Raw genomic sequence first — 6,634 nt, 5'->3', positions numbered from 1 at the left:
TTGGAAGGAAGAGGTTTAAGATCTACCTTTGGGGCATCCTCTACCTTTAATGATGGTGGTTTGATCTCTAAAGTTTGAACTTCTTCAAGCTGAAAATTTGTGACTTCAGGATGTGGTGGAGAGCTCTCCAAGTGTTGTGCAAAAGTAGCTATGTTGTGATTGTCATCATCAATGTTCCCACCATGGACTAAGCAATTTTCAAGAGGGTCTTGTGGATAGCTTTTTCTGAAATGCTCTTGAACAATCTCATCAATAATGTCTACCCGCAAACAAGACTCAACTTCTTCATGTTTCCTTTTCATGGCTGGATTGATGTTGAATATCATTTGATCATCTCCCACTCTAAGTGTCAATTTCTCACCATTTACATCAATTAATGCATCAGCTGTTGCCAAAAAGGGTCTTCCCAATAAGATAGGAACTTTTGTGTCTTCTTCCATATCTAAAATGACAAAGTCCACCGGAATGTAGAATTTCCCAACCTTGATAGGCACATTTTCTAGAATGCCTTTTGGATACTTAATTGAACGGTCAGCCAATGAAAGATACATGTTTGTGGGCTTCAACTCTCCCATATTCAACTTCTCATATATTGAAAGAGGCATTAGGCTGACACAAGCTCCAAGGTCACATAAGGCATTTGCCACACAATTATCACCTATATGATAAGGGATGGAAAACACACCCGGATCTTTGAGTTTGGGAGGTAACTTCTTCTGAATTATAGTACTGCATTGCTCTCCCAAGTTGATGGTATCATAATCTTCTAGCCTTCTCTTGTTGGAAATAATCTCTTTCAAAAACTTAGCATAACTTGGCACTTGGGATAGTGTGTAACACCCCCATTTGCATAGCCTGGTATATTTCATTATTCCGGTGATCGGTGTCGGTCCAGACAATTAAGGGGATTAGAACCACACTTAAGACAACTTGAGAAGCCATAAACACAAATAATTAGTAATGTTTAATTAGTTAACTATAAATAAGAAAAACAGAACATAAGAGGTTAAACGAGCCGAGAGTCACAGCGATGAGTGACCTCCTCGGGAACGACTGCGAAGTCATTTTAAACTCAAATTTCGAACCGTAAAAAGTGACGCCGCGGTCCTTAGGACCCTTATGAACACAGTGAAAAAGAGAAAATCACGAAAAAGAACTGTTAAGTCAGTCAAATAATTAGGTCAGTGAGCCGAAAGAAATATTGGATTATTTGTAAACCGGGATGAACCGGCGAGGGGCAATTTGGTCAATTGACCCCGAGGGCTGACTCCTGACCTAACTGTCAAATAAAATCGAAGAAAAAAAAATTTCGGAATAGAGAATTAAATTAAAGAATTAATAGAAAAAAAAAAAGAGAAAGAAGTTAGAAAAGTCAAAGGTGATGACATCATGAATGATGTCATAAAAGATTAATTAACTTATTTTATTAATTTGGGATTTTTGGTCTTCAAAAGGGATAAGATTAAAGAAAATAAAAGAAAAACAAAAATTATTTTAGCTTCCTTCTTCCTTGTTGTGCCGCCCCACCTTCTCCCTCTCTTCTCCATGAAAGTTTCTTCCATTAAGCTTACACTTAAGCTTAATTTGCTCCACTTAATCTTCATAAATCCCCTAAAAACCTTGTTAGAACTTGCAATCTCAACTTAAGCACAAGGATTACAAGAAGAAAGAGGAGTTAAAGATAGGGTTTGGAGGATTTAAGAAAGGTTAGTGTGTTAACTTTCAATTTTCTACTTCAAATGCATGTTTAGGCATTTAAGTGAGCGTAGAACTTGATTTAATGAAACAAATATGGGGAAGGACCATTGCTGAAATTTCATCCAGCTTAGAGGGAGTATGATTTTGTATGGCTTGAGGGTTTTGAATGAGTTTAGGAACCTTACTTAGTTGATTGATTAGCATTAAAACCATTAGATGTAGTTAATTGCATGAAATGTATGAGTTAGGGTTTGAATGCTAGGGTTTGTGAACCAAAATTTGGAGAAATGCTTAAATGATGACTTTGGTCTATTGTGAGATGAAAAATGGTCAATAATGACCAAAAGAGGTATGTGGAAATTGTGAAAATGAAAACCAAATTCGTAGGTCCAATGGTCATGCTGCTGGCAGCATGACCAAACCCACTTTGAAGGACCAAAACGGAAATTTTACAAGTCCAATTGATATGCCACCAATTGGAGATGAAAATAGACATACAATGACACAATTTTCATTAAGGAACCATATCCAAAAACTGACCAAAACTTAGTGAACCAATTGACCAAAGTGAAATGAGAGCAGTCACATCGCACTAAATCGACCAAATGAGCGAATCGCTCATTATTGTTCATTTGGTCATAACTCGAGTTAGGAAGGTCAAAATGACCTGAAATTTTACCAGCAATTAGATAGGATATAGATCTAAAACTTTTATGAAGAACACCAACCCAAATTATGCAATTAACCCATTCAAATCATTGAACAAAGTTGAGTTACTGTACCTGCAAAACTGCAGATTTCCATTTGAGCAGTAATGTTTGAATGGCTATAACTCTCTCTAGAAAACTCTGATTTAGATGATTCTTGAACCGATGGAAACCTAAGACATATTAGAACATTTCATATGAAGAAAGTTAGACCAAATTATGAACTTAACTTAATCAAATCACTGAACGAAGTTGGATTAGAAACCTGCCAGAACCAAAATCTCAGTATGAACAGTGCACGTGAACAGTAACAGTATTTTGGCTATAACTTGAGCTACAAAACTCCGATTGGGGTGATTCAAAAATGAGAATACACTTAAGACAATAAGGAACATTTTCTATGAAGGAAGTTTTTCCAAATTCCAACAGTAGATTGACCAATGGAACAGTGCAACTTCGGAGCACCGAAACCGAAAATTGGCAATTTTGCCAAAATGACCTAAGCTTTGAGAAAATGACCAAAACCAACAAGTTTGGTGACCAAAATGTGGTATGTGGGTGAAGTTGGAGTTTCCATACCTATTAAGCCTTAGAAAGTTAACTATTTGACTTGAATAGTGCAATGAATAGTAACCCGAAACACAAAAATTTCGAGAACGTCGAATTTAACACGTTAGAATTAGGTAAATGTGAAGTTAAATTTGTTATTGGGTTTATGCTGAGTTATAGTACTGAAACATTGTAAAATTGTGTACTTCAGTTGAAAAGAATACTAGGAAGGAACCCGAGGAACCGAGTCGAGGCCAAGAAGCGACTCGCTTGAGGTTTGTGCACAACTAACTCTTTTGTTATTTTTCAATTCCAAATTGATTTGAAATAAATTTATGGCATGCTTTATGATTTTTGTTGTGTTGAGAATTTTAACTTATTAAATGAAATTGTATAATTTGAATATAAATTTTCTTATGCATTTAAGGATTTATTGCATTGTTTTGAGGATTGTAAATTTTAAGTTTGATGTGTTGCCAACCTTGAGCATGAATTTATGATGATTAAATATGTTAATGATTTCTAAACACTTTGTAAATAGAAATTATTTTGAATATGATTTGAAACCACAGTTGACATGACAAAATATGTTGTGAATTCTCATTAGCTTGTCTAGTGAGATAACTCCTCCACTTGATGGGCGAGTTTCTTCCTCTCTGGCTTGCCAGTTGGGGAATGATGTGAATGAGTACTCATATATACTAGCTAGTCTTTGTTTCTCCCTTTTAGCCTCGGTTATTGGGAGAATGAGAAATGTCATGGTGTACAACACGGCATCTATGTGAATTTTGGGTCATGGGTTCGACTGTGTGTATTGTTGGCAACGCCCTTTAAACTATGCATGATTTGATAAATTATGATTGAAACAAATAATTTGTCAGTGATTCAAAAATTTTTTGTATTATTTCAGAATTTAAAAGAAATGTAAATAAATAGTTACTATTTGATCAAAATGTTATTCAAATGAATAATTTGCATGAATGATAATGTTGATTTCTGAAGGTCATGGATTTTGAAGAATTTAGAAATTTTAAAAATCTATTTGTTATGAATTGTCAAGCATAAATTGTATTAAGTTTTAAATTATTAGTTTGTGCACCACTGAGTTCACCACTCAGCGATAGCTTTGTATGCTGTTGCAGAGATAGAGACTAGAGGAGCAGCAGATTGAGCTGCTGAGGACAGGGGAGTTACCTGCTAGAAGTTATCGGGTATAATTTATACCCTGACTGTAAATATTTCTTTTGAGGTATATATTGCACATAAATGTATGGACATGTACATGGGTCTTGAGCAGCTTGTACAAAAATTTGTATGAAGTTTGTAATAAAGTTTAGTTTGTATTTCTTTTGATATAAATTTGTAAGGATATGTATAAATTGTTTTGTCTTTAATGAAATATGAATGAAATGGATTGCTAGTATTTTAATGATCATTGGATAGTGGATTTGAAATTTGAAAGTTGATAAATGTGTTGAGGAATTGATTGAGATTGAGTATGAAATTGAAGTAATTGTTGAGAAAAATTTTAAGAAGTGCTTTTTACAGGTATTTGAAGAACTGGTTTCTCAAAATACAAAGGGAACTCTGTCAAAATTTTTATAAAATTTGCATAAAAATAAAATGGGCCAAAAATATTAACTAGCATTTAATTTTAACTAAATGATTTAAGGACTTATTAGAAAATGCTCACCACTTGTCAAAAATAAGAAAATTGTTTTAAAATCCCTTGTAGAGTACTTAATGAATTATCGGTAGGTGAAGTTCGGTAGTTCATTAGGTATTCTACGGGATCATGTTATGCCTTACAGAGGGGTAAAATGTGACATAGTGCCTCAGTGAATGGCACATTGATATACAACTTCTTTAACACTTCAAGGAATTTGCCAAATTATTTGTCTAGCTTATGCTTGATGAATCTTTGAGGGTAGAGAAGGGTGGGCTTGTAAGGTTCGGGTGGGATGTATGGTTTCTCTCCCTCATTTTGCTCACTTTTGCTTTCTTCTTCTTTTTCATTTTTCTTGCTCTCAACTGAATTTTCTTCTTTTGTGCTCTCTTTTTCTTCTCTCTTGTTTTCACTCTCTTGACCAACTTTCTTACCACTTCTCAAGGTCACAACCTTACATTGTTCATGAGGGTTTTGTGGTTGGCTAGGTAGTTTACCATAGGATTTGCTTCCCGATGAACTTGCTTGTTGAGCCAATTGAGTTTCCAACATGCGATTGTGGACTTGTAATTGATCTATGGTTTGTCTCATGTGTTGCATTTCTTCCTCCAATTTGCTACTCATCTTACTTTGTTCAGCAAAAAATTTCTCCATCATGCTTTCCAAGGTTGGCTTCGGTTCATGAGGTGGAAGGGATTGTTGTGCTCTTGCTTGATATCCAGGTTGTGGTTGCCTTGTGGGCTGAAATTGAGGCTTATTCTGCTGCATATACTGCTGGTTATGAGCATAATTTGAGCTTTGACCTTGTTGAGCAAAAGTTGCTTGTGGTCTCCATGTTGAGTTGTTCACATTAGAGTAAGCATTTCCCATAGGTTTCTGTTGATAACCTCCTACATAAGCAGCTTGTTCTTGTAAATAATCATCACCATAAGAAGAGTAATCAACTCCACAACTTTGAGTTCCATCTATAAAGGCAACTTGTTGCATAGTTGTAGGGGTTGAGGTTGTTGCCTTTGTGCAAAAATCACTAAGAAGCTGAGTCAACTGATCAAATCTTGCATTCATGTAGCTAACTGAGTCAAGTTCATAAATCCCAGCTTTCTTTGGCTCAAGTGCTCTAGGATTTCCCCACAAATGGGTATTATGAGCAATCTTCTCTAATAGATCATAGCATTTTTCACTTGTCATTCTCATGAAATCTCCTCCTGCTTGTGAATCAATTGTGTTTCTTATGGCTGGAGTAACTCTGGTGTAGAAATTCTGAACAATCATCCATTTGGGTATTTTATGATGAGGACATTGCCTTTCAAGCTCCTTAAATCTCATCCAAGATTCATACAAAGTTTCATCATCCCTTGGCTTAAAAGCTACCATCAAATTCCTCAAATGAGTAGTCTTCCCAGGTGGGAAAAACTGAGATAGAAAAGCTTGAGATAGCTGCTCCTAAGTAGCTATAGTAGCTTGTGGAAGTGAGTCATACCACTCTAATGCTGAATCCCGAAGAGAGAATGGAAATAAAATGAGCCGAATCACTTCATCTGAAACTCCAGGCTGCCTTTGTGTACCACATATCATCAAAAATTTCTTCAAATGAGAATGAGGATTTTCAAGTGGACTACCTCCAAATTGTGAATTCTGAACCATTTGAATGAGACCAGTCTTTAACTCAAATTGATTAGCTCCAATGATAGGTCTGTTATCTCTCACATCAGCACATCTAGGAAAAGCATAATCTAACATGGATCTTCTTTGAGGATCATTTTGATTAACCACTTCATTTTGCCTATTTTGCTCATTTCCTCCATTGTTTCCACCAATAGCTCTATTTTGATTCTCCATATTTTCAATTGTCTCCTCTTGCTCAAATCTTTGTTGTTCTTCTTTTTCTGCTTCCTTTCTTCTCTTGTATTCCTTTTTGTTGGCTCGACAGAATTTTTCAATTTCAGGATTGAACAACAATTCAGTATCACTTGTGCTTTTCGATCGTCTCATAAACAAGAAAAGTACCTGAAAA

General features: G+C 35.5%; 1 non-coding gene across 1 annotated transcript; it reads left to right on the top strand.

Annotated features, from left to right (window-relative positions):
- Nucleotides 1-5,902: 5,902 nt before the first annotated feature.
- Nucleotides 5,903-6,008, top strand: LOC131170095 (small nucleolar RNA R71). Its single transcript, XR_009141037.1, has one exon. It is a non-coding gene; the product is annotated as a small nucleolar RNA R71 (small nucleolar RNA).
- The last annotated feature ends 626 nt before the right edge of the window (nucleotides 6,009-6,634 follow it).

Source organism: Hevea brasiliensis, chromosome 10, assembly GCF_030052815.1.
Source record: "Hevea brasiliensis isolate MT/VB/25A 57/8 chromosome 10, ASM3005281v1, whole genome shotgun sequence".
Taxonomy (NCBI): Eukaryota; Viridiplantae; Streptophyta; class Magnoliopsida; order Malpighiales; family Euphorbiaceae; genus Hevea; species Hevea brasiliensis.
This window is presented reverse-complemented; position numbering and strand designations above follow the sequence as displayed.